This window comes from Delphinapterus leucas, chromosome 18, assembly GCF_059928025.1.
Source record: "Delphinapterus leucas isolate spDelLeu-1000000601 "Yukka" chromosome 18, BTC_Dleu_Yukka2, whole genome shotgun sequence".
NCBI classification, from domain to species: domain Eukaryota; kingdom Metazoa; phylum Chordata; class Mammalia; order Artiodactyla; family Monodontidae; genus Delphinapterus; species Delphinapterus leucas.
In genome coordinates this window covers 2,192,353-2,202,489 of record NC_143146.1, presented here as the reverse complement: position 1 = coordinate 2,202,489, position 10,137 = coordinate 2,192,353, and positions in this window count along the sequence as shown.

Here is a 10,137-nt window from a genome sequence, read left to right as displayed (position 1 = left end):
TGGTGCGGAGCCCATCCCCTCTGCAGCTCCGCCTCCACAGGGCCCCCTTCCTCTCCCATCTCCGTCCTGGCAGGGCGCAGCGCTTCCCAGGACATGGAGCCCGGCTCTCCTGCTTGAGAGACACAGATGGACTTGGCGTGAGCTCCGCTAAGCGGATCGCTCCCACTGGGACACGCGACTGGGACACGCGACTGGGACACGCGGGTTCTCGCTCATGGCCGACGGACTTGGCAGGGCCTGGCCCCCACGGGGAGGTGAGCAGGCCCCTCCAGCAGCGCTCTCCTCGTTGACCGCACTGCCCTCGTCATCCAGTTCCTCCCGGGATGAGGAGGGTAGGATCATAGCCGCTCACAGGCAGGAGGGACCGGGCCCTCCCAGCGCCCCGCGCGCCGCCGGGCAGCTTCCTGGCCAGCTGCCAGCCCTCCCAGCCCCGCAAAGCGGCTGCTCTCCTGTCTACTCTCGGGCTGTCTCCTTTTAGAAACCCCGGGCCTGCGAGCAGGGTTTGGCGGCCTCTTGGCTCGAGGCTTGTTCTAAACCCTGGATTTGGCTGCCCGGCGGCCCGCGTTTCATCCGGTCAGAGGAAGGACAGGCTTGCGACACCGGCTGCGGGCTGGAGCTCTCAAAAGGATGTGCAGGTGGTGCTGAAGTTGTCACTACCAGCCCAGACCCACCGGAAGTGGCTGCTTGGCTCCTTCAGGAGAGAGGCTGGGAGTGGAAGGGGAGGGGCCGGCCGGTGGGGGACAGTGCTTCCCGCGGCCGGCTCCTTGGCGCCACCTCTCACTCCATGTGGACGGCCACCTTCTGGCACACCTTGTGCCCTTATGTTTCTTTGGCCCCAAAGGAAAGGTCGCACAGAAGGCGAGACTCTGTCCTCTGCCACCAGCAGCTGCCTTTCACACACTCCTGTCTCCTTGCCTTCCCCACGGGGCCTTTGCCGCAGACGGTGGGTCTGGATGGGGTTTGGGGGTTTGGGGGTTCCCACCTCGCCCCTTCCGGTCCACCAGCCCTGCATCTGCGCCAGCCTGCACCTCCAGATCCGGGTCACGTCTCCAGTCCGCCCCCAGCCTTCTCTGGCAGGTTAGGCAGGACTGTCTCTCCTGAGTCCTTTCTCCATGGCGTCTGACGCTGCGGTGCACACCCGCAGGGCTTACAGTCTCCACCGGACCCCGCCTCCTGCCTGCACGCTCTTGGAGGCCCGTGACTGTGGCGCGTGTTTCTTTGCAGGGCCTGGCACAAGCGGGGTGCTCGGTGAACACTGAGTACTGACTGACATAGCAGTAGCATGGCAACAGAGGGGTCAAAAAAATGACAGCCCCGGAGAGCAGGGCCATGCCAGCACAGCCAGCCACCACGGTGGCACAAGGGCCACTGGGCCCTGGACCTTCCCCTTGGGTCAGCAGCACCCACATCACACTTTACATGTGGCTCCCAACATGCAGTTGACATCAGAAGGTGGTTGTCTATCTCACGAGAAATACGTGGTTTCAAAAAGGAACCAGTCAGACACTGACAACGTACGAGTTACCGACCAAAAGTAAACTTTCATTCCAGTGACTCAGGATGCAGTTTGCTCCTCCGATGGGATTCAAAGCAGAGGGAAGTGGTGGTTCAGGGGTAGCGCGGTGGGTCTGTGGGCGGTCAGCGTCATTAGGCCCCTCACTCTGAATGTAAAGGTGCCAAGTAAGTCTCAATCCTGGCTCCAAGTCCAGAGGGGAAGTTACACACAAACGGCTTCTCGAGGCAAACTCGGCCTAGAAGATGCTGGTGGACTCAAGTGTAGAATGACTGCGCGGCAGCCGGTGTGGGCCCTGCCCTGGCCCTGTTCCATCCCACCAGGTTCCTCCCGAGGCAGTTCCTCCATCACAGTCTCTGCTAGTCAGGGCTCTTGTATTGCAAGTAACAAAACCCAAATCCGGCTAGCTTAAGCAGAAAAGGATTTTTATCTTGGACTGAATCAAAGGGAAGAGTCAGGAACTGGCTTCTGGTAGACACAGAAGCCGTAGCCGCCCTGGGGGCCTGAGAGGGCAGAAGCGGACGCTCCTGCGGCTGCTGCTGGAAGGATCCGTGGCCCCTCCTGGCTGCTGCCTGCTTCCAGTCGCCACACCCTGCCCAGAGCCCGGAGTCCTGCGGGAGAGGACTGGAATGACCCGGCCTTGATAGGTGTCCAACCCTGGCCAGCGGACAGGCGTCACCTTGATTTTCGGTGACTTGGTGACTTTCTGAGCCCGTGGCAGGGGGAGGACCTGGAAAAGTCTGAGGTCTCAGTCTTAGATTGCTTTGGGTGTGGAGACGGAGGATGCAGAGAGAGCAGCCGGTGTAGTGGATGGGGCGGGGCGGGGGGACGATGAGAAAGTGTTGAGCTGGGGTGGAACGTCCAGGTGGGAAGACCAGGGAGCAGTTAGCCTGGAGACCGCGAGGGGTTCTGGGCATGTGGGCATCGTGTTCGAGGGTGGCTGACCTAGAGAAAATGGACAGGATTGTACAGGGAAAGGAAACAGCATGAGGTAAAACTCTGGGAGGCCGCTGACACTGCCCTGGACAGAGGAGAAGCAGAGTGGGTGAAGGTCGGAGAGAGTTACTAGGAGGAATGAGTGGTGGCAGCCGACCTACCAGTGCTCCCAGGAGGTCACGCGCACCGCCCTGCCTTGGCCGTTCATCGCCCCTACCCGTCCTCTCCCGCTATCCCATCAGGTTACAGGCATTTCTCAGGTCTTTGGCTGGAACCAGTTTAGGAGTAATTTAGTAGCAGATATCTTTGATGGAAGCTCGTGGAAATAGCTACCGTTTTTGTAAAAATTAAATACTGACTTTGGAGAAAAGCAAAATTCTCCCCCCTCCCCTAGTGATTTTAGCGCAGGTTTTTAGAACTCCTTCTTGCCACCTTTGCTGTGGCAGAGCACACACATCACATTGTTTCACAAGCCGCGTTGCCTAAAGAAACTGTACAGTCTGTTCCACAGAGGGGAAGGGCTGAAAGGAGACTGATCATGACATACTCAAGGTTATCCTTGCCAGCGCCCCAGGTGCCACAGCCGTGGAAGTATAAAAAAATTGTCACTCATGTGTCTTCCCGTCTCTGAAGAAATACGTAACTAACGCGGCGAGTCGCCTGCACTATCTTGTATCCCTTTCTTCTGTGCGTGATAAAAGGATAACGATCGTGGCCACTGCACCCCTCGGTGGCTCTGTGCCTCCTCACTGGCTGTTCAGCCGGGTTTCTTCAGTTCTGCCCGTGTGGACCGGGGACTTCTGTGCCTAGTGAGTGAGCATAAAAGCCCTACAGTGCGTTCAGCCATCTTGGCATTGTCGTTTGAGATTTTTTTTTAATTAAAAGTCTGCCTCGGAGTATGTCAAGTACTCCTGTATTTTTGCCATTCTTCTTATCTCTATGGCAACCGAAATATCTCAACATTTACATGGACATCGTATTCTTTGCTAATGTACTTATCTGGACTGTGTGTATGCCGGGAAAGGGGGCTGGCAGAGGCTGCTTCTGCTGGCTGGCATGCTGGAGTTGCCAAGACAACCGGGGGGCCCAAAGATGTCCTCACTGGGAGCATTAAATGGAAGCTTTAAATTAATTCACCCTCGTGTGTTTTTTGTAGCTTACGTTGTTAATTGAAATAATAGGAATGACCTTCCACGTACATTCAAAGCACCTGTCCTATGAAAATTGTCTGTGCTATTTACTTAAGTACACTCATCTCTCAGGTAAATCTAGCGTGAAATAGGGAAATGGAAGACACTTAGCAGCGCACTGCTGCGTATTGACTTGTAGGGGCGGGGGAAGTGGCTTTTCTTATGTCAGGCTTGAAATACTGGCGATAAATTTTTTATTTTAAAACTTCATTGGTTTCCACTGTCTCCTCTGTCGACTCCGAACCCGAGGAGTGCTGCAGGCTGTCCCATCCGGGTGCTTGGTTAAGGAGAGCCGCATTTGCTGTCCCACTGGCGCGTCTGGGCAGACGAAGGCACGGCCGAGCCCGCTCTGCCTGCCTGGCTCTGGAAGCCGGGGCTGACCCATGCTGGGGACTTGATGACCTGTGCGGCCCGGTGTCACCGCTGCCTCGCCGGCTCACCTCTTCTCAGGACTCTTCTAGTGGAGCAAAGCGTAACTTTGGGATCCTCGCTGATTTTCCCTCTGAAATGAAAGCCGTGGGGCTCAGTGCCGAGCACTTGAGGACGGAGAGTTTTCTCATCCACGTAAACAAGGAAACCGAGGCCCAGGGTTGCTTGACATACTTTGCCTCAGAAGAATATTTTATTTGCAGCTATGGATTAGATTTAGAAGCTGAGTATACAAAGTTCGGAGTCGAGAGGGAGGAATAAAAGCGTACGTTTACGTGCTCCACGTTTTAAGATCACCACCAGCTGTAGAAACAGGGTTAACTGGCAGGCGTCGACCAAAAGCGAGCTGACACTGAGAGTCACCGGCAAGAACTCGGCCACCTTCCGTGAAATTTCCTTTTTGTTTAATTCTCCTCCTTCAGGAATGGTGAATACATTTGCCGTCATTGCCTAGTAATGGCTTTCAAGTGTCTGATCGCCAGAGTAGGAAGCCAGGCAAGGGAGGAAGCCCAGGGCAGGCGCGCACCCACCCAACGGAGTGCCGGGGAGACAGGCCAGGCGAGCCCCCGGGGCACCTGCAGGCTCGCCAGGCCTCAGGCTTTGAGAGGAGCGGGGAGGGGAGATGAGACATTAGCGAGACGCGAACTTCAAACGTTTCTACTTCCTATCTTTGTATGAGACCAGTTTGCACACACGTGAGCGAACTTATATCTTTTCCTTTCTTTAATCCCTTGCTTCTAGTGTGATCAGATTTGGGAATATAATCCAGTTATCAACATCTCTAAGTATAGAACCAAACGAAAACAAGAGACAAAACAACTCATGGCGAGTGAGCAAGTGTGCAGAACTCTCTACTTTATTTGGAGTGAAATTCCGCTTTTCCTGGATGTATTAGTAACACTATTTTAGAATGTAAAATATGTCAGGTAGGAGTCATACACGGGGAGAGTGTCTCGGTCATCATTGTTAATTGTGATTACAGAGTAAGAGCCAGCAGGGCGGGAGGGAGGACGTAGACCTGGGGGCTTCGATGTCGGCAGCCTGCAGACCCTCCCGCGGCCCTGCACCCCTGAGCTTGCGCCCCACTCTAAGTCAGCCTGGGCGGTGGGCTCCCTGTGAGATTCCACTGGCAAAGCTGAGCTCCCCCGCTGCGTCTGCCGGGTGCAGCTCAGCCCCAGCCATAGAGCCCCTGGCTGCTGGTGGCCGGGGCGGCAGGAGGGTTCTGCTCCGAAGTGATTAAGCGCCAGGTTTCTGGGGGTCGGGAATTACTCTAATGGTTGTCCGACTGCTGATTTTAAAGGCATTACCAGGAGGGCTTTTCAAATGATGACTTCTACTTTATAGCGGCAATACCCACTGTCTTGTCCTGCTTTGGACTAGACAGGGAGCTGACCTAAGCATGGTTCAGGCAAACTCACCAATGAAAAGTCATGAATGCTGCTTTTTTAAATGGGGGCACATTTTTACTGGGGGTATGACTTTCACTACTGGGGTCTAGCTTTTCTTCATAGTTCAGAAAATAATTGTAAAATATTACTTTGTTTGAGGAGATAAGATATTTTTCTCCCCCATTTAAAACTTTTCTCCTTCCTTTTAAAAGAATTAATAAGTCATTGTGGCCATACTGAAAGTAATTAATTGACTTAATTTAATTGACTTCAATGAAATGGCAATTTTAGGCAGATTTGCCGCCAGAAATAATTAAATAATAAAAGAAAACCCCACCTTATATTATGGGTAACATACATGAGCGAATCACTCACACTCATAGCATCGTTATCGCTGCTAAGGACAGCACTCTTCAGTTCTCCTCCAAAAAATTTAAAAGTTTGAATGTCAACATGTGGCTGGTTTTAAAACAAGAACGCATCGCTAAGCATACCTTTGACTGCACCCACACCTGATAGTTCCTTGTTATACTGGTTTGTGCATTTTCAAAAAGAAAAAGTCCAGGAGATCAGGTGGAACTTCTCAGGAGGGTGATTCTTACTGTTTTAAGAAAATATAATAATCGGACTGTAGGCTGCATGAATGATTCAAATCGGAAACGGGATTGTGAATTGAAAACTAATTCGGGGGGATATTTTAAAGTAAATAGTTGGGAACTAGGAATAATCAGAGAGGATGCATCCCGTACAGGTACGAAACTCCTCCTCCAGAAGCTCCGCTCCGCTCGGAGAGTTCACCCACGTTTACACGGCTCCCTCTGCGTCCAGCACGTGACCAGCCAGGGTCTGTGCGCGTGTGGGTGCAAGGAGGGCGGGCCCTCCAGCCACATTTCTGTGACGAGTGATGAATCATGAGAAACCGATAGGGAAGTAAGTGTAGGCTTCACACAAGTCATCTTTCATTTTCCTTCTTGAATGTGCTAAGTTCATTATTGCCTCGCAGTGATTTTTCCCATACGCTTGTATATTTAATTTCCTCTTTAATAGACAGACTGTCATGGGAGGTTATGCAAGCATTATTATTCAAAGGAATGTTTATACCCCTCAGATAAATATCATAGAGAATTATGGATGGGGAGTATATTTATTACATATACAGCTGAGAAAAATGCCTGTGTGTTATCAACTAAATACATGCCATGTTTAAATAATACGATAACAATCACCAATCACCAAGTTTTTCCTTGGTGTTCTGGAATTAGAATCTATAGAAAGGCAAATTAATATTTCAACCCTGTGTATAACTTAGAGAATCCGTAATATGCATAACAAAGAGAGATGACTTTGGGCCATGCTGGGGGTAAGATGATATCATAAATGGATTTACCTGGGGAGGCACCCAGGGCCCGAGGGGCAGGCGGTGATGCCTCCACACTGAAGATAATTCCATTATTATTAAGACTTTGACCTCCCGTGGCTCCTGGTGGGCACCATATATAGTACTTGAAACGAAACAACTTATGATCTTCGCGAGCTCAGCAATCAAGGCTGCAGATAGGGTGCAGGAGCTGAGACTAACTGGCTAATTATCAAGCATGCATAAGCAGGTACGTTGTTTCTTGTCAAGCCGAAGGTGGTAGCTGAGAAATGGAATAAGCCGATGGGGTTCCTGCAGGGCAGCAGGCAGTCCTGTCTCCGTGACTTGCAAGGCGTTAGAAGTGGCTTCAGGCGGGGTGGTCCTGTCAGAACAGGGTCCCAGCACCTGTACCGCTGGTCTCCTCTTCACTCGGCTTTCCGCCCTTGGTCTCATCCAGCACAGTTTCCTACCTACCCTGGAGGAGTTCAAGGTGAGGCTCTGAGTTCAAATCCAGCATTTAAATCCTGTGAGCTGTAGTGAGCTTAGTCCAGGACGCCCCACTATGGAGAATGCAGCGACGCAGCATTCGACATGACGCCCTTCAGCTGCCCAAAGAATGTATTTGTCCTTGTCTCTTCCTTTTCCTCAGCAGGAAAACAAGAATCAAGAAGCAGTTGGTACCAGCATGTGCCTCACAGGAGACCAAGTAATAGGGACCACCTCAGTGCGCCTACCTGTAGGAAAAGGACAAAGTTAGGGCTACTGAATGCAGGCGAGACGCCTCGCTGCGTTCTTTGTGCATCTTTAAGAGCGGAGAGTCCAAGTCAGTCGTAGTGGTTTACCCCTGGGTTGCATCGTCCTAGCAGCCAAGGTAGTCGTACTTCAGGCCAGCCACAATCCCAGTTCAGCCATTTTGGAATGGTGGGACTGGCCAAAACTTTAGAAACTACCAAGTGCATCCCTTTATTTCCTAAGTAACTGGAGTCCTAGAAAGCTGGCGTTCCCTGCCCGGGATTCCCTGTGAGGTCACGGCGGGACAGGGGGCCTCTAATTTGGTCTCTACGTGGGCAGACCTCCTGGAAGCCACTTAACATCGCTAAACAAGTCCCATCTGGATTAGCAGCCCTGCGTCCTTGAAAATTTCCCATGATATCATCTCTTCCTTCTAATTTTTAATCAGTAACAATTTGAACATTATGTGTGACATGTAAATATATAATATATGCTACAACGCAATATATGATATATAAAGATATCTAGTCTTTAATAACCACCTGTAGGTTCCAGAAAATATGTGAGATTCTTTAAGACAGTATCTTATATAATCCTCAGAAAAATCCTCCCAGGTAAATATTATTACTTATATTTTAAAATGTGAGGAAGGGGCCTCACAAAGGTTAAACATTTGACCTTGACAAGGATAAGAAGTCGTAACAGAAATGTGCCCCATGCTTTGGTCTGTCAGTGTCTGATTCCAGGCTGCTGTGTATCATAATGACGTTGACCTTTCCTACTCCTGCCTTCTCTAAACTTGGATTGAAACTTAGGTGCCCTCCTAAGGCTTTGAGTAAGGAGAGGTCCCGGGGAACAGCATCTCTCCTGTCTCGCCCAGCGTTCACCTTTTGAGCCCTGACGTGTGAGCCCGTATCACTGACTGCTCCTCTCCCGGCCCTGATCCCCCCACTGATCTCGCTGAACGCTTCCAGATCCACGCTCCGCGAGACTAAGGACCACGCATAGAGGATCAGGGTTTGCACTGTAATCAAATAAAACTTACCCACCACACATGAATGCCCCGCGCAGCAGTCGTTTTGCATACGGGAGTTAGCATAAACGGTAAGCTAGATGCAAATGTAAGCTAAAGGTAGACGACAGTGATTTTACTGCGACGGAGCCAAAGCGCTTCTCCCATTTTCCTCTCCTTTATTCGCGTCCATAAGCAGCACCGAGTTCCCTATGACGTACTCCTCACCGTCTGGGCGCCCCCCGCCTCCCCGTCCCCTCCCTCCCTCCGTCTCTGTCGCCCACACCACAGCCTGGAAGGCAAGCTTCAGGATCCCTCTGTGTCTGCCCGCCCCCCCCACCGCAGCACCGAGACTTGCCCTTTTCTCAGCCCCTCACCTGGGGGGTCCTTCCAGGGGTCCCTTCGCCCCGTCCAGGTCCTGATGTCCTGGAGCAGAAGGAAGGAGAGAACACGGGCCAGCAGAGGGGCCGGGTCCTGGGTCTGTGCCTGACCCCTCCCTGGGGAGCCCTGGTCAGGCTGGGGGGCACCGTGGAGGGCAGGGCGGCCCAGGACCCACGAGTCTAAAGGGAGCAGTCGCATCAGCTCACCTTGTAAATCGTGAGACACCGCTGAGCCCCTTGGAGGAAATAACCATCTTCGACTGTATTTATTCATTCATCGCAGTTTACTGAGCATTGATGACTCTACACTGTTCTGTATTCCTGAGAAGAAAAGTCTGAAGTGGCTCTTCAAAGAGCTAAAAGAGGGCTAAATCATTTGTTTGGCCTCAGAATATCCTTTGCTGTGGCTTAGACTCAACAGGAGATGGAAACTGAGTGAAAGGCCCCTACGTGGTCAGGAGCCACAAAGCAAGAGAGTCCTCGTTTGGCGTGTGAGTCTAGGGTTTGCGGTTTGCGCTGAGCTGAGGCTCAGGGAATGACAGCGATGAGGGCCAGGCCAGGATGCTCACCTCGATACAGTCTGGTCCCACGGGCTGCTGAGGGTCTTCTGTATCCTGTGCGTGTCCTTAGCGCGATCTTGTTGCCTCGTGGTCTCTGGAGGGCAGGTCCGCTGTCAGAATCGACTGCGCTGCAGGCAGGAACAGAAACACATGAGGATGTGCTGACCGAGGTGCCCCCGAAAGCTTCCCTGGAAGTACGCCCAGCAACTGCCCTGCAGCCCACTGGCCAGAGCCCTACTGTGTGACAGCCCTAGGGAGACTGCGGGTTGAGCTTTTACTGGGTACTTGGCCACCAGATAAGCCGGTTTGGTTAGTGAGGGAAAGGGGAGAATGTTCTTCCACAGGTGACTCCGCACTGGGTGAGGAAGGGTCTTTGGAAGTTGACTCAGGAGAGAGAAGGATGGCAGAAGAGAGACTGAAGAGAGAGAAGGATGCCGATCCATCTGCATTGTAGATGTCGATATTGTAGACGTCGGGTGGCCCGTGTGGGCTGGGGTGCAGGGCGAGGGCTTAGCTTGAGGCTGGGCTTGTTTACCAGGTGCCTGTTATGTTCTAGAAGCTGCATTTTATACACAATAACTATATCCATTTAATCACTGTAACTGGGAGGCAGTGTAGTATAGTGGTTATGGGTGTGGGT